At 35.8% G+C, this 24,952-nt stretch overlaps 1 long non-coding RNA gene across 2 annotated transcripts in view; it reads right to left on the bottom strand.

Annotated features, from left to right (window-relative positions):
• Window positions 1–9,020: 9,020 nt before the first annotated feature.
• Window positions 9,021–24,952, bottom strand: part of LOC135081123 (uncharacterized) — a 59,730-nt gene continuing 43,798 nt past the window's right edge. For both annotated transcript variants that reach the window (XR_010259126.1, XR_010259127.1), the window contains exons 2-3: window positions 9,806–13,420; window positions 9,021–9,774 (exon numbers count right to left, since the gene is read on the bottom strand). This is a non-coding gene — a long non-coding RNA (uncharacterized LOC135081123). The remainder of the gene's footprint in view (window positions 9,775–9,805; window positions 13,421–24,952) is intronic.

The following is a 24,952-nucleotide window of genomic DNA, read 5'->3' as shown; positions in this document are numbered from 1 at the left end:
TTTAAAAAAACAGTTTTAAGAGTGTGATTGACTGATTAAACAGGTGTTCTTTCATAGTTAAGTCCATCACGAGTCAAATAATGATAGTTTTGGTTGCCACAAGGAGTAAAGTAACACCACAAAAACATGTATTGTCTTATTAGTAAAAACCGTCAAATGTTGATACTAAAACTGTCAAATGGCGATTCCTCCATAGATTTTGTAAAACTTAATAAAATATGCAATAATTAATAATAATAATTAAATAAACCTTTGATGTCACTTGAACACAGTTAAAAGAATTATTGAAATTTCAAATGTATCACCAAATGGATCTCTTAACATAGCAGTCGTGGCTGCTACGAGTATCGCCAGTTTAAAGTGCTATATCACCAGTTTAAGTGCTATATCGGTAGTTCCATATTCTCGGCTTGAACTTGGTTCGACGCTGAGACGCTGCCGCATATTTAGATAAGTGTTTAAGAACAACACATTATGTCATAATAAACAGACGCTGTAATGTGCGCCCGCGCAGCGTGTTAATGAACTCACGCTTGACCCAATTCGGGAGGAAGCGATGCTCGCTCGTGGTTATCTATCACTTCCGCTGTGACGTTAATTTAATTAACAAATTTTTCGTATCCTTATGACTGAGATGAGGAATCTTCAATTTTTTTCATTCTCAATAACTTTTTAAACAGTTGCCTTTTAAAAAAGACGTATGTATTTTTTTTGTCCACAACGAGAACGCTCTTGGCCCCCATATCACCTGATGGAGAGTGATGATCAGGGCAAAGGTGGAAGCGAGTTTCACCCGGGATCCTCAACCATAGAGGAATTCCCCCAACTGTCAGAACGCAAAACGCTGCGACAGACTTTTGGTGAGATGGTCATGGTAGTAGCTAGCCAGGCGGACTTAGATCAAGTACTACAACCAACCAAACCACTGGAAATCGAACCCGAGATCTCTGGGTTTGAAGCAGGTGACTAAACTCTCGCTGACGGCCAGGATCCACAAACTTGAACGTCAATAAAAATACTTACAACCAGTGAAGGCCAAGTTTGTCCTGGGGGACAATTAATCTGGCGTTGAATCCGCAGCGAAATTAATCAGAAGAACATAGGTCAGCATACTATCCTACTCTCACAAATATTGGTGGTAAGACTTGTCAAAAAGGCTTAACCTTTCTGTGTCTGAGTGTCCAAATTGGACGCAACGCAATCAGTCGGCGATTTGTCTCGCCATCATCGTCGCCTGCGCATCTTCGCTACGACGAATCGATTCCGCACTACCCCTTTCTTTAGCTAAGGGTTTCGAAGATCGTGATGGGCAGTGATTTTGGTACGTAAGTTAGGTTGTTTGGTTAAATTGAAAAAAAAAATTGTAAATATTTAGTCTATGTAGTTCATAAATAAATATGTTAGTTTAACAGCCTGTATTAACTCGTAGTTGAATAAAAACTATACTTTTGCTAAAAGAACGTTATGTTAACAGAGCGTTTTGTTATGTATAGTTGATTTTAAAATTATTTAACTATATATAATGTCAATGTTGTTCTCAAATCTTGTGGTGAAAATCGATTTTAGGATCAAATTCTGGTGTCTCAGGTAATTTTCTTCTTGACAGATTTGCCTACATGTTGCGTAGCGCTTAATTGTTGTGTTAATAAATCATACTTACACTCGAATTGAGAACCTCCTCCTTTTTTTAAATCGGTTAAAAATTGCGTCGATTTAGTTCCAATTCTTACAAGTTGAGTTCATACACAATATGCAAGTACTCGTATAGTGAATCTAAAATACGAAGTATGTAATCAAGTAGCAATATGGTGCACGGCTACGCACCGCGTCCGAGGTTGACAGGTGTCCATCTGACATGCGCCGGCGCAGTGCGCCGGTCACACTATACGACTTTTTAACCCTTCACATAATATTGAAAGAAAATTATTTAGGAAAGAAAGAAATATTTTTTTATTGGCGGTTTTTTAAGCTGTCTTTGGCTACAAATAGGGTTGCCAGGTCCAAAAACACAAATGCCGGACTCTGTGCTTCATTTGGCCGGACATTTTACCCTAAAAGCCGGACATGGATGGAGACGGAATGAACATTATTCTGTGGCTCGAGTTTCGACTGGCGCGGCAGCCACATAAAAAGCCTAACAAAAGCCGGACAGGCCGGACAAGACAATATTTGGCCGGACAGGCCGGACAATACAATATTTGGCCGGACAGGCCGGACAAGACAATATTTGGCCGGACAAGCCCCTAAAAAGCCAAACATGTCCGGCTAAAGCCGGACGCCTGGCAACCCCATTGTAATTCGTTTGTAGCCTACAAACGAATTACAATGGGGGCGTTTGGCCGAAAATAGAATTTGTTAGCAAAATGGCAATCGCCATGGCAACCACCGAAAATTTTAGCATTTTCTCGTCGAGGACACGTTTGCTAACTTCAAAAGTGACGTTTTCCAATATTTTTGTAGCAGTTACTTACTAGCGCTAACAATGCTATTTACGGCCTAACGCCCCCATTGACGGGACCATTCCACGTCCACCACGTTTTCATACCTCTGCGACTTCTGTATAGTCAGGATCTAAAGGCCTCCAATGAAACTCAACCAGAAGCACGAGTAGTCAGAATAGACTAGAATTAGAATTTATATGAGAATTTAAAACAACATGAAACTATACTGCTGCAGATATCACTATTTTTGAATTTGAAATGCTATAAATTCGCCAAGTTTACCAATTTGTGGCCAGGGCCAGCAAAAAATCCTCCTGCCTTGGGCATTTTAGTTTTTCAGGTTTTACGTTTGAGATAATGCTATGCGATAGTGGTAAACAGTCCGTCACACGACCTATATTTACTTTTGTTTAAAAAATAATATTTTGCACTCATTGCATACAAGCTGTTGTTCCTAATGACTGATTAAATGAATTTCAAAACAAAATATCTTATCTGGATGCGATTAATGCTGTATTTCTTACAATAATATCACCGCATCGTTAGGTATTCTGATAGGTAGCCTAGCCTTTTCGTTTTATAATTCTGTTTTGGTAATAAATTTACACACACACGCTTGTTAGAGATAAGTACTTAATAATACTAAGTACATATCGTAACATCAACATTCAAAATTACTACTTCAAATCATTTTGTTGGATAGCAAGACATTGTACTACTTACAAAAATATCCAGACTTCTTTTCTGTATCAATTTTTTGTTACACAGGACTTGAAGTGATGGGAATGAGAGGTCGGAATCGATTTTTTGTACATCTTCAATCTGTGCTCTAAAATCGATGTCTTTTGAAATAAAATATGCATGTCTTTATCATTACACTGACCTTTCACAATAAAATGAGAGGGCAAAATTTTCCCCCGTGTGATCGCTGCGTGTTCGCGAGTTCACGCGTCGCAACTCCTGCGCAGTGATTGCGGGATACGACCTATTACAGGACCCTCCCGGAGTGCGTTCACCTGCGAGTTATAATTGTTGTAATTGATGTTGCAGCTTCGCCAGTGAAGACCTTGGAAAGAAAATGAATGAAAATACATTATTTTTATCTATCAACCAGTAACTAACTCATAGACTCACATAACCGTCATAGCCTAAAGAATTGCAAAACTTAAATGGAAGTAACTTTATACGTCCTGTCAAGACGTACGTTAGGTACAGGCAAAACCGTACTACCTGTACTGCCAAAACCGTACGCTTAGTGCAGAGACCGATAGACTAAAACTGTACATTTGTCATCTAAGAAATAAACACTTTTTTACTTTTCTTTAAAAAGTGGGCGGGGCACATAGCTCGAACAGGCCGTTGGGGCAGAAAATTTATCAAGTGGCCACCACAGGTTGGAAGACGTAACTGTGGGCAGGCCTCCCACTAGGTGGACCGACGATCTGGTCACGGAAAACACTTGGATGCGGGCAGCACAGGATCAGTCATTGTGAAAATCCTGCGAATCTGACACAAAATTGAATCTGATAAACGGACTTTTTATACTTACCGACACTGATCTAGTGTTACCTCCAAAATTAGAGCTTAATCTCATTATGTATCTTCTAAATATTGTAATGTGATTCGTAATTCATAAAATTCTGATTAAACTCTATTAATAAAACTCAACCTACTGTATCATTCAATTTCATTGCAGTTCCTGTGCCCATTGCCAGCGGATGTTGAACAATCGACTTGTCAAAATGTATAATTACTAATTACTTGTCAAAGCATCCGATTCGAAAATTACTTTGTGTCGTCAAATGTCACATTATTCGGAAATTATCGTGTCGCGGACAATAGGAATTTGAGACTAACTACGCATTGTATTGTGATGTTACTGTCTGGCTACTGAACGCCAGTGTACACTGTTGTTGTCCGATAAAAAATCGGGCATTTTCGTTGCTGTCCGATAAAAAATTGAATCTTCTTTTTGTCCAAAAAAAAAATCAATCTTCACTGAATATTATTTTGTTATACTTCTTCGTTTTCATCTTCATCTTCTTTTATGGTTTGGGTTGTAGTAACAATTTTATTGCCGTCACAATCTGGCTGCCGTCCTGGATAACTTAGAATCCCTCGCAAACTACAGATTTCTGTCGGGCGATAGTTAGGCTATGAACAAGTATGAAATTGCACGCACATTACACCGATTTGCCTAGGCGTCCGATAAAAAGGCTCTAGTCCTCCATAAGATGGCTCATTCTATGGCTCAATCCAGCTAAATGTAAGTGGAAACGCGCTCTCATGTTACAAAAAAGTAATTGAAATTGTCAACGACATGATTATAATATTATCTACTGCAGACTTGAAAAAATGGATAAGTAACTTATTTAGATGACGAGAGTTTATTATGTTGAGATACATTACATTCCGCTTCAAGCAAGCGCAGCCGCAGGCAAAGACTAGTGCAAAGTGCTAGTAAATTTTAGCATGACGTCACAATATGACTTTTTCCAATATTATGATAATATCTGATACGGATAAGTGCAGACGATAAGTTTTATCTAAAGCCCTCGATTTACTGCACGTGCATTTTGTACAGTCGGCCCGAAAGTTTGGTAACAGTGCAAAATATTTATTTTAATCTTCATTTAAATTCTCACTCTCATTCAATCTTCTTTCATATAGTCTTGGAGCAAGATCAAACATGAAGCTCAAGACCGAACGCGATGGAGGATGCCCTCTGTCCCATCTAGGGGACAGAGGACATTAATGCCCGTTTTCAAATTTTTTATTTATTTTAAATTAGGGATTGATGGTGAAAACGGACTTATGTCAAGTAAGTCAGGCTGTATAGTCTGTCAAGTAAATAAACGAGAATTGAGAAGTTTCATATCAAGGCTTAAATTCAAATAGATTAGCTATAACTGGTCCACTTTCAATATTAATTTGGAAAAACCGTAGCCCTGAATCTATTTTTCAGTGCAGACTTACACTGAAGTGTCATGTGTATAATACAGACCTCAGTGTTTCACTTTGTAAAAAATATTAGGTCCATTTTTTGAAGCTGCTGCTCGGGCCACCTGTGGCGGTTATGATCGGTCTCAAGATCTAACACAACATAATTACTGCCCGACTGTACTAAAAATAAAAAATATATTACTTCTATTAATGTGTGCGTGTAGCTGCATATGTGCACGTGTAATTGAAGGTCGTGGATATAATATTTGCGAAAAACAATGTGTATTTTGATATTTGTATATAACTAATATATATCGTATATTGGAATTTGTCAAGTATTAAGACAGGTTGCTAGCGCTCCGGTACTATACCTGTCTGTTATCTGAACTTTTTATCATTAATTTGCTATTATTTTAGGTTGAGGAATCGGCCGATATCAAATGGGTGTAATGCGTGCACTTCCATACATGTTCATAGTGACATACTGATCAACAGCCCAACCAAACTATCGGCCAACTAAAAGTGGTCTGGGGGTGTCTAAATGAACATTGAAAACTAGTTTAAATTGACATTTAGTAGTTACAATGGTAATAAATTCAACGAGCGTTAGATTTTTTTGTGAAAATGCCCAAACTTTTCACAAATCCTTTTGTGACATAATGTAAAAACTTAACGTCGTTATTTAAACTAGAAAAAACAGTTTATTGCTTATCCTACAAGCAGTACAAGTGCATGTAGTAAAGTGTGCATCGAAGGTCAGTCGGATCCTGTCGTTCCGCCCTGCTGGGTCCAACCGTCGCTTTACATGAACCCACTGGGTACTGGAAGGGACCCTTCTATTTTTACACTAATATTATATTAGTGTCCGCGACTTCGTACGCGTGAAAATAATTTAAATAAATAAAATAGTTTGAAAATTATAAATAACTTGAAAAAATCGAACTGCCTGAGGCGGGAATTGAACCCACGAATAATTAGTTTGAGATGCGACTCGAAATAAAATAGTTTATTCAGTACATAGGCCTTTTCCAGGACACTTAAACACAACACGAACCAAATATAGCTTGTCATCACTTCGGGACAACATTTTGGGCTGGTGCTGAGAAGAAGTGGCGGAAGAAACTAAGTCACTATCGATGGCTCCTACGTATAAGGGCGAAACTGCCGCTTACGCCTTTTTCCAATTATTTAAGCAATGATTTCACTTTGCTCTAATCTATAACATCAGTAAGAAAAAAAAATTTTTTTCCATTAGATACAAAATAAAATTTTAGGCAAATAGGCGTATGTGCAAAACTACGCCACGTATAAAGCCCAATCATACGATTCGTCAATCTATACGAGTAGTTGCTTACATAAACGTATATTTTTTATAATCCAAATCTTAAATAAAGCCATGAAAATATTTAGCAAATTGTTTTATTTATAAATTATGACACATTATATAGTTATTTAATTTTTAGCGTTAAGAGTCGCATCTCAAACTAATTTGAAAATTATAAATAACTTGAAAAAATCGAACTGCCTAAGGCATCGTGGGTTCAATTCCCGCCTTAGGCAATTCGATTTTTTCAAGTTATTTATATTTTTTTAAAATATGACACATTATGTTAAAAGACCTAACTAAATCTCGAGCACAGTATATGGGCGTATTTGCATTAAAACGTAAAACGGTACATTAAACGACTTTTTCTAACTAATTTATTATTGATATAGCACATGATAACAATTAAAATAATTACATGCATAAATAAAGAGAGTAATCGCTTAAAATATTATATTTACGTTGTCATTTAAGTCTCTTTACGTTGAACAATATACATGAAATTATAGAAATATGCCGACGTAAAAGGGCAATGCGTAAAATCTCAAAATATATAAGAAAAGTATAAAAATTGATAACAGCAGTAGCAAAAGCATTACATGTTAAGGCTAAATGTGAAATTTCATTAAATTCGTTTTAGTAGGTCAGAAGATATGACCCAAAAATATGGTTCTGGCCACTAAAATGGCTCTCCTGTAAAATTTACTTTTTTCACTTACGCCAGTATACGTAGGAGCCATCGCTATCAGCCAATTTGAAGAATATTCCCCGTTTTTGCAAATTTTCCTTTACAGCTAGTATTTCTCCGCCCCTATTAATGTTATAGTTATTATAGCCTAAAGCCTCAATAAATGGGTTATCCAACACAAAATGTCTACCTTAAATGTACGCAGTGTTCAAAATCAAAACTTTTCCAACTTCTGCGTGTATTTACAGCTTGATGATCACTAATGAAAACATCCCAGGAGAAAGTTATTGTGTAAAAAGAAAATGAGAAAATAAGCGGAGTTAAAAACTAAAGGCCCTTGGAAAGGCTGCAACTTTTCATAACATAGATAAGTCCTTGCTCCACGTGCCATATCTGGTAAAAGTGTATATCCTTGTAGTCGTCCCGAATGAGGAACTCAATCGTTTCGGGCGTGAGTTATCGTTAACGGAACGCGTTTCCGTTGTGTTGCATTAAAGTAACGATGCTTGCATACCGTCTGAATATCACATCTATGACGTCATGAAGCAAAGCTTTTGGCGGCGAAAAAAGTGAAATTAAAACAATAAAAAGGATGTAGCTCGCAGAATTGCTAAAATCAAGTGGTAGTGGGCGGGGCACATAGCTCGTAAAGACGATGGCCGTTGGGGCAGAATAGTTCTCGAGTGGCAACGGGCTGGAAGACGTAGCGTGGGCAGGCCTCCTACTAGGTGGACCGACGATCTGGTGAAGGTCGCGGGAAGAGCCTGGATGCGGGCAGCGCAGGACCGTTCATTATGGAAAACCTTGGGGGAGGCCTTTGTCCAGCAGTGGACGTCATTTGGCTGAAACGAACGAACGAACGAGGATGTATGGACGATAGCACACCAACTAAATACTTAACCAGGGCCCCGATTGCGCTAATTTGTTTCATTTCAAGCCGCCAGCAAGTTTCCAGCTGATGTGTAATTCGGTATGTGTAAAAAATTTATGTTCATTGGAAAAAATACTAATCTAATGATAAAATAATTTTTCAAATCATTCCAGTTGAGTTTGAGGTACAAACCTAAAATACATCTTACCTCTTTCCAATATTCGTGTAGATTATCAAAAAAATCTTAATCCCGACGAAACACCTCACAGAAATTAATCGGTACATTTTGTATAACAAGGTCGTCGACTCGCTGCAAGTATTGCAACACCAAAAGTGTTTATGTTGCGTGAAACGAATTACAAGTTACTAACGGTGTGGTCTATGGTTGTGCGGCCATAGAGGCAGTTATTACCTTGTCTATGGCCAGTGTAATTAGAGAGCGAGTGCTTTACGAGCAATTAAACAATTAAAAATTAATATTTTGTGTTACGTATTTTAGATGTAAGCATTGTGGTTCCGGCAGAGTAGAATGGGATTAGGACCACCAACACTCTTCCCATGGATGTCATAAGAGGTGAAATATGACAAGAGACAGACAAAACCACCTCTGTGTTCTAGTGGTAAGTACACCTGCTTCAGACGCAGAGGTCCCGAGTTCGATTCTAAATTCTCTAAATTAGAAGGGTCATCCTCCTGTAGGGTAGGTAGGCTAAATGACTTAAAATTATCAAATAACAAAAACGTTTTGTCCAATAATTTAATCCACAATAAATATTATACTAATAAATATAAAAACTATGATTGCACTATAAAAAAAGAAAGACGAATTTTACAAAAAGAATGGATGAGGCAAACATGGTATAATATTATGGCAAATAACTATATTATGTATTTAAAAACTCTAAAAAGTACCTTTGAATGTACAAATGTAGCATTAATAAAGTTATAAGTCTGTGTGTTACATACATTCGTATGGTTACAATTTACAATCACCTAGTACCATGATAAACTATTACCTAAATTCTAGAAATAATATATTATTTCTACAACTTTTCAATAAATATATTTAATTCACTATGTTAGGTTAATAGTGTTTATTTTAATAAAGATCTGTATGCAATTAATGCATTACTCTATACATTTCTACAACATACTTTGGGGTACAGCTGTAAAATATAATATGTTATTTAAAAATAATACAAGAATATTCGTCAAAAACCATGGCATCACTCGATATTTTTATATCATTTAAATTAAATATACTCTTTTAATACTTACTGGCTGAATTTTTCGAGTGTTTGCCAAATTGAATTGAAAAACTATTTATATTTTACTTCAAATTATGACTCGTTGAACAAATAATCATACTTTAGTAACAGGACTTTCGTTCTTCTTATAAATTATTCACAAATAGGTACATAAAGTCTAAATTGCATTCTGGCCCTAATATGGCACTACAAATTCTGCTGCTGACCACAGAACTTTGATAAGCGTATTTATATGTGACCTACTCATAGACTAAAAAGAGAGCATGTGACATACTCTACTCATAGACTAAACAGAGAGGAGTGTTAGGTACAGTCAGCGTCAAATAATTCGTGACACCCAAAGTAACCAAAAGTTCGCAAAACTTAGGTTAGTATCCTAAAAAAATTTAGTCCATCTATTTATATTATTATCATAAAATATTGGACACATATATTTTTATTTGTCAATTAAACAAGTAATTACGAAGTTATGGTGCGTTGAAGTTGCGCGTGTCGTCAGAAAGTGCTACACTTTTAAGCAGTCGTTGACGTCACGGACCTCTCTTCTCTTCTTTTGATCTTTGGCGCGCTTTACCTCTTTAAATTTTCATTAGTTTGAAAAAATAAAAAATACGTGTCGAGTATTTTTTGATAAGTTAACTGACGGACTGATTCAAACTCTTGCTTTTTTACCCAGGAAACAACCCTCTTTTTGGCCACTTTGGGTGTCACGAACTATTTGACGCTGACTGTACAGCAATCACATTAGGCCATAGATTTTTGTTTAAAAATAGCATCTATTATGACGTCATAAGATGCCATAGTGTATAGCTTGATGCTGTCATCTGCATCTTCGTCTAATAAAATAAAATACCTTTAACATTTAAGTTCTTATACTTTAAGATATTGTTGTGTACATTTCTTAGCTATACATGTGATGTATTAATTTTGTTATTATTATAATAATAAATAGGAATGCATTTGTGCAGGCGAGTTTTATCAAAGGATATTTTTAATTATTTGATTTATGATTTAAAAAATCTATTAGATATAAATTGAAGGAATATTATGCGAAATTATTTTTAGATAAATAAAGTATCTGTAACATTAATTTATTTAAAAAAAATATGATAGAACATCTGTCTGGTTAATTAATATAAAGCCTGTTGTCCTTTGTTTAATTTCATTATTAACTTAATAAATCTACTACTTTTATACAAAATATACTTTTATACATTTTAAATTTAATCGGTGTCCAAAATCGTCCTCAATATCATTTTTACAATTTAATCAAAAGATATCAAAGTCAGTTCATTTTCATAATTTTAGTAGGTATTAAATTCTTGCTTATAAAATAAAAAAAAGACACATTTTTTAAACAATCCAGTTCCTACATAGATGATGTTTTGACATTCATAAATTAATAATATTCATAATCTAAATCTATTAAAGATCAATAAATTAAAAATATTACGGAATGAAGCTCAAGACTCATCAATCTATAGATTTCAGTTGAATATTGAATTTCAATATTCAGATTCATCATTTTAACTTCAGCCAAAGGATGTCCACGGCTGCACATAGCTTCCCATAATATTTTCCCTATTGACCGGTTGGTAGGGTCCTTTCCACTTTGATCACCTGGATTTGATTACCAAGGTGATCAAAGTGGACTCAAGGCGACACTTTGGTGTCCTTTGATCACCTATGGATAAGATCACCTAGGTGATCAAAGTGGACTTCTTATTCATAGGTGATCAAAGGAACTTTTGTAAGTTTTTAAAGTGGAATAGACCTACAAAAGGATAAAAAATCTGTCTTAAATTAAAACTGGAATTGAATCTAGTTTTGAGCATCATTTATTAAATGACTGGCCGTTTATTTATTTCATAGAATCGATTTTACATTACTCGTACAAGTATCTAAAAATAAATCTATAAGCTACGAATAATAAATAAGATACATACAATCACTAACTAATTTCACATAAATCCATTCATTCTTGGTATCCATTTGCTATATTTCATATTCAATATAGTGGCACATTTATCACTTATTGATTACATAAACTTGGTCATGGAAGGTGGAAAGGATGATAGTCTTTTTATCCAACTGCCTTAGAAAGAGTACGCTTTTTGAGCCTTAATTGGGTCCCCCCGTCGTAGTAGTACCAGGCCTCCGTCACTCGCCTATGCCGGCCGAGATAATTACCTACAGCGCGCGACAACTTCAAGTTGCAAATCAGTCCGGGTCGCCACGCGCCTGTTTGCACACGCGTATTTCTATACACGCTCGGTCGATCATAGTCGCAAATCGCAATCAAGGTTTATTGTTCCAACAGCATTGTTATTCTTCTTTAATGAAAAATTATTGTAATATTTAGGATAATAATTAACTGTAGTTATTTAAATAATAAAAAAACTACACTTTTTAAATAATAAATTATTTTGAAATATGACAAAAACTATAGCAAAAAAATTATTTTAGCTAATAAAAACATTAACTTTACTTCACCGTGTCTATTTTCCGACACTACACCTTTTATAACTGTTTGTTTAATTTCGAATTATCGCAACACTGAAGTTTATTAATAGGTACTTTAGAGATGGTACGATTATACAAACTCCACTAGATTAAAGTTTACCAATCGTAAATACAATAAATGCTTCTTAAAATTAAGTTTTTATTTACATATTTTACTTTGCTCATACAACCCTGACGCTTGAGCGGTGACGTAGATCAATTCTGAACACAAAAAAAATGCGCTCTTGTGATCGTAGTAGTAAGGTGCGATTTCGAATGCACTATGTGCGTTGGATATTTTGCATTATTATTATTACCGTTAAAATGTCGGCATCTGATCCTACACAAAGGAGTGCAATTTCTGTTGCTACTATTATGTATTCTGTGGTAGTACGAGTAGTAGTGTAGGTAGTACGTTTTCACGTATTTTAAAATTATGATAATAAGGGAGGATGTAGGATAAAATACATAATTTAGATAATAATAGGATAATATTTAATTTAAAACGGGCATCTGCGTAAAAATAAAATAATAATATTCATAGTTATTAGAGTTTTGGAATTCTTCGGTTTAGTCATTAGTGATTATTGGAACTAAAATTTAAACTATTTGAAATACTGGACATTAGAAGTAAAGTATGTATATTCGATAGGGTTCGAAGCGTATTTCTGGTGTCTGAGATCATTGGAACACAAACTCTCCAGTGGACATCTTGTACCGAAAATATAGAAATTTTGAGATCCCAGAAAATTATACATAAAAGCCTCATGGCATCATAATTTCTCGTGCAATTTAATGCTTAGATAAATATTCCTGTCATCAATTTAAAGCCAAATATTTACTTGTAAGTACACAACGCCTTACTGGAACTTTTGTTGTAATTTTCTTCGTAAATAAGTTCTTGTGATTAACAACATTTATTTTTTACAGATCTAGTTTGCGTTTAGCGCTAGTGTCATTGGGACTATTTTCCCTAGACCTTTTCCTAGTAGGAGTAGGAGGTTCTTTTACTGCTGCTTTAGGAGCTGGAGTAGCTTCAAGCTGCATTGCTTCTTCTTTAGGTTCATTATCATCTGACTTATTTTCCTCGTCTGTCTCATCGTTTTCATCCGTGTCTGTATCATTTATTACGCCAACCCAAACGCCGTTTTCGTTTTTGCCTTTCCAATAGACCGGTCTTTTGCCGGGTAAGGGGGCATCATTTTCTGTATCATAGTTCCATTGCTCCTTGGCCCTTTCTGCCTCTTGTTTGTACATTTCTTGGAAGACGTTATTAATATTGTCTCGTTTACCTTCGTCATCACCTTCTGATGGGAAGAGACAGCGCCTCACTGGGTTGGTTGGCGAGATTCTACGCATTGTTCTTTGGTTGAGTGAGGTAGTCTGTAACAACGAAAAATAAATAAATAAGTAATTTATGTACTGGTATTGACAAACGCTCTTGGTTTTGACCGATTATGCACTGAGTTAAGCGCTAGAAATATAGATCACAAGTTACATGTACTGTTTACATTTAGGCATTTAATTGCTAGTTGAAAAAAAAAAACCTCAGAGGGTAACAATAAGTAGTCATTAACCTTTGACGACAAGAAAAATGGCGTACTCGAGTTGAGATTAATAAAAAAATTGTGATTAAAAATTTTGCAGTTTGATCAATGTAAGTCAAACATGCTTTTTTAACATTCAGGTCATCCAGATGTTGCAACAACAAACGCCAGAATCTGTCCAAATATTATTCTTTCCCGGAGTAAGTGCTAAAATCATAATCATCATTGTTTTGGGAATCACTGCAGTTTTCATACATAACAGAACGTCAGTTTTGTTAGCTTGAAAAAATAAGGAATGAAGCTTGTCCCTATTGTACCTACTTAAAGTTAATAAAAATTAGCAGAATCACTAAGGTCGCTGGAAGAACCTGGATGCGGGCAGCGCAGGTCAGGTCGGAAATCTTTGGGGGAGGCCTTTGTCCAGCAGTGGGCGGTATTTTGGCTGAAACTAACACTATAATGCGTTCTACGTGCTTAGCGGGACAGTTAAAAAAAGATTGATGGTGGGACTATTTCCATGGACTCTGGAAAACTTGTCCTGTGCCAGTTAGAACTATTTCCAATTCTATTTCCTACCTCATTTCCGACGAAAAAGGGGTTTTTTTTAAGTGCGGTGTGTCAAGACTTTCGTAAACATAGTTTTTTTTTATGCAAGCCAAGGCAGTATTTGACCGCAATCGCACCTGGTGTTAAAAAGTGAGATGCAGTCTAGTATCTGCCCTGTGAGTGCCTATTCACGCTCTCGCCTTGAAAAGGCCCGGATTATAGTGTTCAGGAAAGACAGCAGCCGGCAGCGAATTCCAGTCCCTAGCTGTTCGCATTATAAAAGAGTAATCGAAACGACGAGTTTATTAGCAACTCTGTAGGTAGCCTTTCTGCTACTGGTGCACTCAGCTAACAAGGCTTTGACCGGCGGTTAACGCGGATTAGCGCAGTTAGACGTAATGCGTACAGTTCCGTTAAGCGGTGGTTCAACTTGCACGCACCTACTAACTAGCTGCGAAATATAGGAGGTTGGGATTTATGCCAAGTATGTTAGGTAATGGTGGGTGGTAGGTTTATTTTCGCATAATTTAGTATACATAATAGACAAAGTTACATAGAAAGGAGCCAAGAAGGATCTAATCCACAGAAAGTTTTCCACTAGGATCTTTTCCTACCTGAAAAATATAAATAGTTTTACAACCTCTTTGGTATATTAAACTCAGTTTTGGCATTTTTTGGATTGGATCCTTTAAATGTGTATCTTAGGTACCTATTCACGAACGATGCTTATAAGTAAAGCAGCAAATCGAACGCACAGCGTTGAATAGAGCTCTGTGATTGGTTCGTGTGTTCCTGTGCGGCCACGCGCACTGTGAGACCTCATAGTAATGTTTATGAATACGACTTTTTGTTTGTGTAGATCCTGGACAAAGCGGGATACAGAATATCATGAAAGAAAACAGGCGCTGAAAAGATCCACGTATTATTGTAGAAAAATGCATTTAATTTAAAGACGGCTAGCCAGTTACCGAGCTCGAATATTAGAACACAATTATTTCTCCAATTGTATAAATAACTGTTAAAACACACTGCTAACCCATTACCTCCATCCATCCGTGTCTAGTTACTCAACGCAAAAATTACAAAATTACAGCATTCTATAACAATAAACTTATTATTTTCATCGTTTCAGTTTTTCATTTCTTTCACATTCGGAGATCTCGGAGCATGCAATCTTCATGTCAAACCACCCAAGCATTGCATAGCAACAACACATAACAATTAAACATAAATATTAATGAATTTCCACTCAAATCTTAGAGCAATTTGCATTAATACCACTTGATGTGATTATGCGTTTGAAGCGGAGAAATTACGAAATTTTGTACGCTCTTTTATTTCTGATTCGTATATGAAAGTCGTTAAATAATGGTTGTTAAGAATGATTTAGGATTATTGCACATTAGCGTTTTGGCTTACCTACACACGCTGCTTTTCGCATTCAAATATTAAATATTTTGTACGAAAAGTGAGTCATGCGGTTATAAAAAACGCACCGAGAAAACTCTAGTCTGTAAGAGCCCTTAAATAGATAAGCTCTATATTTCCAAAGATCTGGGACTCTCCGAAAGAGCCTTTATGTATTTTGTCTTGAGGTACCTTTGAGCTTTATTTTTGTTTGTCAAAGTTTACCTATATATTTTTCTTGTAGATAGTTTTCATATTGATTAGATTTTCCGAGTCCATAAATATTTTTCTCTAATTAAAAATGCACAATTAAAAAACGTTAAAAATATACAGTTGAAACTTCTAATACAATAATATTCAAATGTAAGTTTTTAATGCCTGAAAAAATTTGCATTTTTTGCGTACTTTTTACTTTTATTCTTTCAAAAATGTACTTAATATTATATAGAACAGAGTATCCGATATGATTTAAGAAAACACGAGTCAATAATGAATTTAAAAATAGTTCAAATGGAATTTCAAAGTAGATAGGTAGTTCAAAACTATAGATTTTACTCGCGTATTTTGCCTTATTATACGTAATTGCACACCCAAAGCTTGCAGTGCGGTGCAAAATTATGGTGCACACAGCTAAATCAGTGCTTACTGCAAGCTTCCTTGGTTTTTGCCCCTTTGTTGGACACCATAATTGAAGGTTCTCATGGGTTGATTTTCTAATACTAGGTATACTTTATGCGCCTTTTTCTAGAATGTTTTGGCTTAAAAACTCAACCGTAGCACTGCCTACTAGCGGCAAATTTGTAAATCCGCCACTGCGTAGCAGACCATTACTATTGTCGATTTTAATCCGAGAACGTTACATTACTGGTTAAACTGTAATTAAAATTAACCGTTATAATATAATTTGCACCATATTAAAATACTCGCAATATTGAGTTTACAATTATTGAATTTACTTTACAATGAAACAAGGCATTGTACAATGAAAATTACTGTTGCTCGGTACACATACAATCCAATAATTAATTAAATTAAATGTTTTTACAAATATTTTTCTTGAAACATTACATTGAGGCTTTGTCTTTGTTTTTATTTATTTATCATAGAAAACCGACAATGTATAGTTGGCTCTTATTTGAAATCAAGTCCAATTTAGGTATAGTTTTTGTCTAAATCTCAGGAGCATATCCTTTGTATTTCTAGAAGAGCAACGGTAGTTAGATTTTAAAAGTGCAACAGCCGTTCTAAAACGGTTTGCCCAATTAAAGACGTTTATTTTCGTTGGAAACGAAACAGTTCCACCAATAAAAGGGTGACATAAAAGATATTTCAGTCTACACAATAGTCGCGACCCAGTTTAGCTAGAGTTAACTAACAATGTAGGCAAATCCAGTGGCATCAGTATAGTACTCGTTTCACCAACGCGACTAAAATACACTGGTCATCACAAAAATCGACCCTCCCGCGACAAGCATTTTCAACTTTCGTATTCCCACTAATATTGGCACCATTTAAAAGCCTAGTTCTAAACTTCATTCCATTAAAGGAAAGGTTTTTACCCCAAAAATGTGTCTGTAGAAGAATCCAGTCACTTTTTCAAAAAATAAGTAGTTACGCTTGAGTCAACTTTTATGGCTATAAAACTGTTAAGTTGGGATTAATCGCTATCAATCTGTTTAAGAGGGCACGTGAGATCATTATTTGGTTTTATAACCATAAAAATTGGTCTAATTGATCCCAGAGGTGAGCCCAAAGTGAGGTATTTTTTCAAGTCACATTTATTGTATACGTTAATCGTTTAAATCGTTTATTAAGAAATTAAATGTGTTTTTCTTTAAGGATATTTATTGGGCTTTCAAATAACACCAATATTGTTGGGGCACCATGATTGTGTCAGTAGAAACGAGTTTTCCTGTAAAACGTAGGTGGGCCGATTTTTGTGATGACCAGTATATTTGATAAAAGCTATCATCATCAGGCCTTTAAGGCTGAGTTGCACCACCTAACTTTGACCGTAACTATAACGGTAACCGGTGTTTTTTGTATGGAGTTTGGTAGATTTTTGACGTTTGTCAAAGTTAAAGTAAGATGGTGCCACCCAGCCTTAGTGCCCTGATACAAACTGCCCTGAAGTCACATGAGTTTGAATCTGACCATCAGTCCACGTGCAACTCAGCCTTAGACTCGTCCTAAATGCTTGTCCCACCACCAGTTCGAGACAACATAATATAATCCACTGGTTCTGAGAAGTGTTGAGAGAAACTCATTCACCTTTACCAGCCAGTCTTTTATAATGGGAACAGCTAGGGGCTGAAATTCGTTGCCTGCTGCTGTCTATCCCGAAAACTATAATCCGGTCCTTTTCAAGGAGAGAGTGAATAAGCACTTACAGGACAGATATGTACCATCACTAGACAGCATCTCCCTTAAAATCAGGTCCGATTGCGGTCAAATGCCTGCCTTGTTCTGTTTTAAAGAACCTTTGCTAGCTTCTCAGATTGTTTGTCCACGGAACTACTGTCCCATTGTTCAGTGTGCTGTCTATATTTAGACCGATACGTCTGGGACAGATGTGCTGAATTGCAGCATGCACTTTGTGCTCGTGTTGACGATTGTGTTTTGTTTGTTTTGTTTTATTTGCTTGTTTTGCATTGTTTTGTTAACAGGTGGATACCTAGTCATCAAATTGTATGAATCCTATCCTACTAAATTACAAATGCGAATGTTTCTGTGTTTGTTACTGTTTCACTGATTTTGAAAAAACTTTACAGTACCTATGCATTAGAATTACACATAGGCTTCTAGATTTTTGACAAACTGAATGTCACGCGTGAGTGTGAAGCCATGGGAAAAAAACTAGTTTTAAAGTTTCTAAGTACATAGTCTTAGATAGAGAGAGGGATTGCGGGTAGATATCAACAATTTGTTAGTCTTATTTTTATTTGTGTTTGTTTAAAAAATCGAATGCAAAATAAAAAAACCTTTTGATCACAACAATGCGGATGTCAGTAATTCTTACATAATTTTTAATGTTGTCAAATAGCTTATTCAATCAAACTGCCATTAGTTTTGAATGCCAAAACTGACCTATACCTGATAGCATCAAAATGTACTGTTAATAAAGCTATTCACAGTCCAAACTGTCTTAATAGGCGTAAAAAATGACAGAGGCCATAAAAACGGCATTGTTACAAAAACGTTACATTTACCAAAATAACAAGCAATTATTCCGTTTTGTTACTACAAAATCTAAGTAACGACTGTTAAAGCTTAACGTAGTACGTTATTTTCGTAGATAGGGACCTATTTTTAGATACTTATGAGGAACGAAAACAGAAGGAATTATTGCTGAAATATTATAATGACAACTAAATTGTATAATTTCTAAGTCCGTTGCATTATTATTATGTATTTACTTATCAAACAATAAGGTAAAGATAATATTTGGCAGGGGAGTCCTCCAGATAAATTTTTGCTCATAGAGTAATATTTTCTAGCTAACGGGTGAACGCCCTTTGATACCAGCCAGTTTAGTTACAGAATGAGAACTGAAAACTATCAGAAATCTTAACTTTATGTGTTTTGATTAAAAAGAAATAACTGCCCGACTAAACTATCGACTGACAAAAAGTATCCAGTCTGCGGCTCGGCTAATTAAACGAAAAAGTTTAGATTTCAAAAAAGACAAAATGACATCTGCTAAAATTTTAAATAAGAACGTAAACTATTTCATCAGTCTGTTGTTTTTATCGAAAAGGTTTTAACCTCAAACAAAAGACAAAATTAAATCTGCCAAAATTAAAAAAAATGAACGTAAACTATTTGAGCAGCCTGTTTTTATCGAAAAGGTTTTTACCTCAAACAAAAGACAAAATGACTAATTCTAAAAAAAGAATGAAAACTTTTTAAGCCCTAATTTTTTTTGATCAAAAAGTTTGATTTCAAACAAAGACTTCAGAATCTGCCCCCGACTCATCAATATTCAAACAGGGCGTCGTTATGGGGCCTATCTCCATCTTTACGCGCATACGCACGTTACGTACAACTCGCCGGGATACGCGGCGGGCCGCAACGCGCAACGTTACGCGATGAGCTATGCGCGTACGCAAACTGGGAATGCATTAATTATGTTGCTAATGGGTTTTATGCCGAAGTACGCAGTAATGGTGCGACCACACTGAGTGCTGTTACGTGTAATGATTTGAAATGCGTGCGTATTACTGAAAAAAGCCCAACACTTCAATTTTAAGCATTTTAACCCATTAAAATATTTTTGTATTTAGACATCTATCTCAAGACTATACCTATGACTGAGGAATTGAGATTGAATCGAGTTTTAAGATTTGTTTCATCAATACGACAAGAAAATCTATTTCTCTCTTATCAGTGTGCCAAAGAACCAAACAGAACATGTTAACGTGAACAAGTGCCATGCAGAAACATGCTAGGAATCAGTTTGTAAAATAGTCTAACTACAGAGTGAGGTACCTTTAAATCTTTGATGTCAAAATTATTTACAAACAGATAAAACGAATAAAAAGTATCGAGCATTCACGTAGCTTGTGAATGTTCGTAGTGTTGGTTCTAGTTTGAAGGCACCTTAAGATCATTAGTAGGAAGGATGTCAAGTAACTTCTGGTCTATGGGATCATTAAGGTGGCGTATGGTGGAAGATGGATAGTCTTAAATTGTCACAGAATTGTATCTGATGGGATTTAATGTATTAATAATGAAGGCAGGGCTTCTTAATGAAAACGTTTTAATTAAGTACATTATGATGTTTAAGGAGAAACATTAAGGCTGAGTTGCACCACCTACTTAGACCGTAACTTTGACGATAACCGGTGTTTTTTGTATGGAGTTTGTCAGATTTTTGACGTTTGTTAAAGTTAAAATGAGATGGTGCAACCCACCCAAGTGAAGTGAATGATGAAGGTCTTTAAGATATTTTAACCAAAGGACATTGGGAACTTTAATATGAGAAAATGCCCCAAGGCGGACAAAAATGAAACGTATTTTATTTCAAAGCTTTATATTTGTAGGTATATTCACTTAAAGCGCTATGTTGTGAGATATGGGAATTCTGAGATATGACGAGTCTAAGTTGAAAATATATTTGTCTAAAATGATTTGATATTTTTACATGTTATGTTGTTTGGCATTGCAGAGTAACCAATAAAAGTAAATAAAATAATATAAATAAATAAAAAATATAAATAAAATAATATAAATAAATAAAATATTATAAATACTTAAATTAATATTAGACAACATCTCATATATTACTCTAACCCAAAATAAGTAGCTAAGGCATTTGTGTTATGGAAATCGGGAACGACGAACCACAACACACCCAAACCAGAGACAATGTGAAAAGATCGTTTTCTATATTGTCCCGGCCGGGAATCGAACCCGGGACCTCAGGATTGGCCCGGCACACCTTGAAAACCGGTGTGTGCGCCTCTCCGCCACGGAGGTCGTCAAAAATGTTACCTAAATGTAAAATAAAATATTAAAACTTCATTTTCTCAATATTCCCATATAAGAGAGAAAAAAAAAATGCACGGAAATTCATTGGATATTAGTATGTATCATCTGGGATAGGTTTCGTTTGTGTCCGCTACTTTTCGAAAAGTGGGGCAAAAAGTTCCCAATGTCATTTGCAAAAGATAGGTAAGTCCACAATTTGTCCAAAACATAACATTTTATAAATAAAAACCATGGATCAAAAAATATTTTACGAAACCATGGATCAAGAAATCCTTTCGATACTAAACTGAATAGTATTGAAACTGTAAAACTTTCCCCACAAAAGCGGTTTTAAGAGTAAAAGTGCGCGGACGCAGAAAGTTATGGTTTTATTGCAGTTCCCTGGCGCGCAGACTGTGACGGAGGTACAGGTTAAAATAGCCCTGGATAAGGTTGTCACCAACGAGTCCTTGCAAGCAAAGAATAGTCATCATCATCATTTCAGCCATATGACGTTCACTGCTGAACATAGGCCTCTCCCAATGATTTCTTGAATGACTGGTTGGTAGCGGTCTGCATCCAGTGCCTTCCTGCCACATTTATGAATTTTTTAGTTCTTTAAAATAAATGAAAGTAGACGAACAAACGACATTAGGTAAGGTATAGGTTCCTATTGACAAACAAAATCTTAAGGGGAGTCGCATTTTGACAGTTAGCTCTACATAATTTGTTCATACTTATCCTATATGTATTATACACACTTAAGTATTGTTTTATTATTGTTTCTCATCGCACATATCTTACAGAGATTGGGATATCAAGCCATTATTGCTTGCGCCGCCTTATCAAATTTTTAGCGTTAGTATTGCAAAAGAACTAAGCCGACCATGTATTTTTTTTAGTCTAGATTTTATCAACAGTTATTGGTCCGATAAGTGTTTGTTTTTTTCAGATATTCGCAAGTTGTCAAGGTCTAAAAAGATCAAAAGGATTGACTTGCTATCTGGTAATTATTTTGAAAATATTGCATTGAAGCTCATTATAGAACTAATAATAATGAAAGTATCATCATCATCATATCATGTAGTCTCACTACAGGAGCTGAAATTTTTAGTAGAGTTAGCGGAGAGGTTTTATTTAGCAACTGAAGTTAGGTAACTAGGTATTCCCATAAAATAAGGTCCCATCTATTTCTACATTAAAATTGGTGGAGGCGTTTAAACATAACAGACAGACACTTTCGCATTTATTTTATGAAGTATGTATAGATTTTCTGACTTTTGACATCCTTAGCCCTTAAATCCTTCATGCGTAATATAGATCCTTGAACGGTGCATTTATCTTCCTCGCAATTCCCATTAGCAGCTACGTTTGGAAGGGAAGGACAACATCAATGAATTTGTACACCAGGCTAATAGTTTTCTATTTATAGGTAGGTACCTACGAAGTTGCATCTTTGTTCCCATGTTTTTGTGTTAGGGCATGTTATGTGCACTTTGTGTGTGTGTTTATGTGTACTTTAGTAGTGAATTGAAGAACGAAGCAATTTTCCCTACACTAATTCTTTTTTTAAGTTATGTAAAAAAAATCTGCTTACTTACAGCCTGTCAGTCCAAATATACCTAGCAGTTAATGACAAGCTTGAATCTATCCTTTTATTTGAATCAAGTTTTGATCGCCATTTCATAATACGGTCATAATTACCTTATTTTTATCATTAGAATTCTTTCAATGTTTGAGTCAGTTTCTGTTCATCATCATTTCAGCCACAGGACTTTCACTGCTAATTATAGGCCTCTCCTAATGATTTCCAGATTGTATTGGTAGCGCTACTAGTTTCTGTACAGATATAGCTATTATTTAGTGTGAATTAATTGTACTATAGGCACTGAAGGGTAAGGTTATGTATGATTCTATCAAATAATTATAGTAACTATTGTGAGCTACCACGCCTTATAATTGTTCACAAGTAATCTATACATCTTTATGGCTATGAACTTTAGAATCCAAATATAATAATTAAACAATAATCGGTTTGTTGTTTAATATGCTGTAGGGAAATTGTTGTAGCTAAAAGCTACGAGTTGTAGATTCTGTCCGCAGGTTGGGCAATAAAAAATACTATCATAAAGTGTAAGCATTTGCTTACTTCGTGCATGAGCATGGATGTTTGTATTTTCCTGCCTAGCCTGTTTCCTACGCAAATTTCATCTCCTCTGAATTAAGATTTTTATCCTTCTCTGACACTAAAAATCCAAAATAGAGTGGTTGAATAGAATTAGGATGTGCCTCCCTTTTGCTTCAAAAATCATGGAACGAAAAAACATCATGAATTAAGCCTTTACTAACAGTCCCGTTAAGCCATCGTGGTAAGCTAAATGCTTGTGTTACAATACTAAGTATGCGTTTACCATAATAGTTCAGAGGTGGGGTTTGAATCAGCGTCTCAAATATGCGTTCACCATAATATTTCAGCAGCGGTGAGATATGAACCAGCGTCTCAAATAATTTCAGATGTTGTAGACCAAACCATCCTATATTGTATGAATGTCAACTCCAAAAACAATAATACACCAACAGTTTCGGCCAAAGGAAGTGGCAGTTAACAGCGAGGGTGGCGCACGCGCGGATGCGGCGACTGACGCTTGCGCTTCCGACCCGAACTCTTACAAGTGCACGGTCGAAGGATATTGTCATTTTATCCTGCCCACAGGTGTAATTTAAAGGTAGAAAGGTGAAGTCTGTAATAGGAGATCGGGCAACAGTCAGCTGGCAAAACGTTGTTTCTCCATAGACTCCGAAAATGTTTGAATGTAGTTCTCTTTCTTTTCAAAAATAAAGGAATGTTTTCTTTGAGTAAAATTTTCTATCTACAGTAATAAGAGTACTTTCTCTTCAGGTAGCACTAAAAATTCCAACCTGTATAGTAGTAGACCGAGAAAAAGTCTCCATAGACTCTTGTGTGCCGTTTGACGTCACTTGGTTCTGTTTTTGAAAGCAATCAAATAGGTAATTAGCAGTTGTAAAAGGTTACAACTGGTATATTTTCTGCATTTATGTCAAAGGACGCGAATACTTATCTACAGAAATTACTAGTATAAGCTGCTACTTGTAAGCAAACGCAAACATCTTAAAATATAGCATCATTTATAGATATTTCAGTTTTCATTTCAGTAAACAGACCTAAATCCGACCCTTGAGGGAGACACGTCAAAGAGTCCAGCTGAAAACAAAACACAAACGACTCTTGCGCACAATTAACGGCGGTGCGTTCAAAAATAGAAGCGCATTCAAACAAACGCATCAAATCAGGGCCAGCACTTGTCGGACGCTGTGCAGGGGCAATTTGAAAATAGAACAGGATCACCCGCCGCGTGCGCATGGAAGATGACCGTGCACTTTTATTGCATACAAATCTGACGCCCGTATTCACAAATATTACTATGAGGTCTCACAGTGCGCGTGGACGCACAGGGTCACAGACGAAACAATTACACGCCCGTATTCACAAATAATACTATGAGGTTTCACAGTGCGCGTGGACGCACATGGTGACACACGAACCAATCACAGAGCTCTATTGAACGCTGTGCGTTCGATTTGCTGCTTCACTTAAGCAAGCAACCTTTGTGAATACGAGTGTGAGTTTATTATTGTCTTAAATCCCTATATTTTAAACTAATAAGGCCTAGTTTCCTCCAAAGCAGAGAGGTGATGTGGAAATAACGAAATCTGATTGGTTACACACCTCCTTTCCTCTCCACCTTGGTTATAATAATTATGAACCTTAGTATTAAACTTAATGCATTCAAGGCGTCTGTTCTGGGCAGCATTTGGTCCAACTTCCATACATGGATTGGCACTGTCCTGTGTTTGTTTCATGCCTTCAATGTGGACCTGACTTTTAAAGGACTAAATCCAGCCCGATTCTGTAGACAATGTGACA

The sequence above is a fragment of the Ostrinia nubilalis genome, chromosome 19, assembly GCF_963855985.1.
Source record: "Ostrinia nubilalis chromosome 19, ilOstNubi1.1, whole genome shotgun sequence".
NCBI classification, from domain to species: domain Eukaryota; kingdom Metazoa; phylum Arthropoda; class Insecta; order Lepidoptera; family Crambidae; genus Ostrinia; species Ostrinia nubilalis.
Note: the sequence above shows the minus strand (reverse complement) of the source record. Positions and strands in the feature narration are given on the sequence as shown.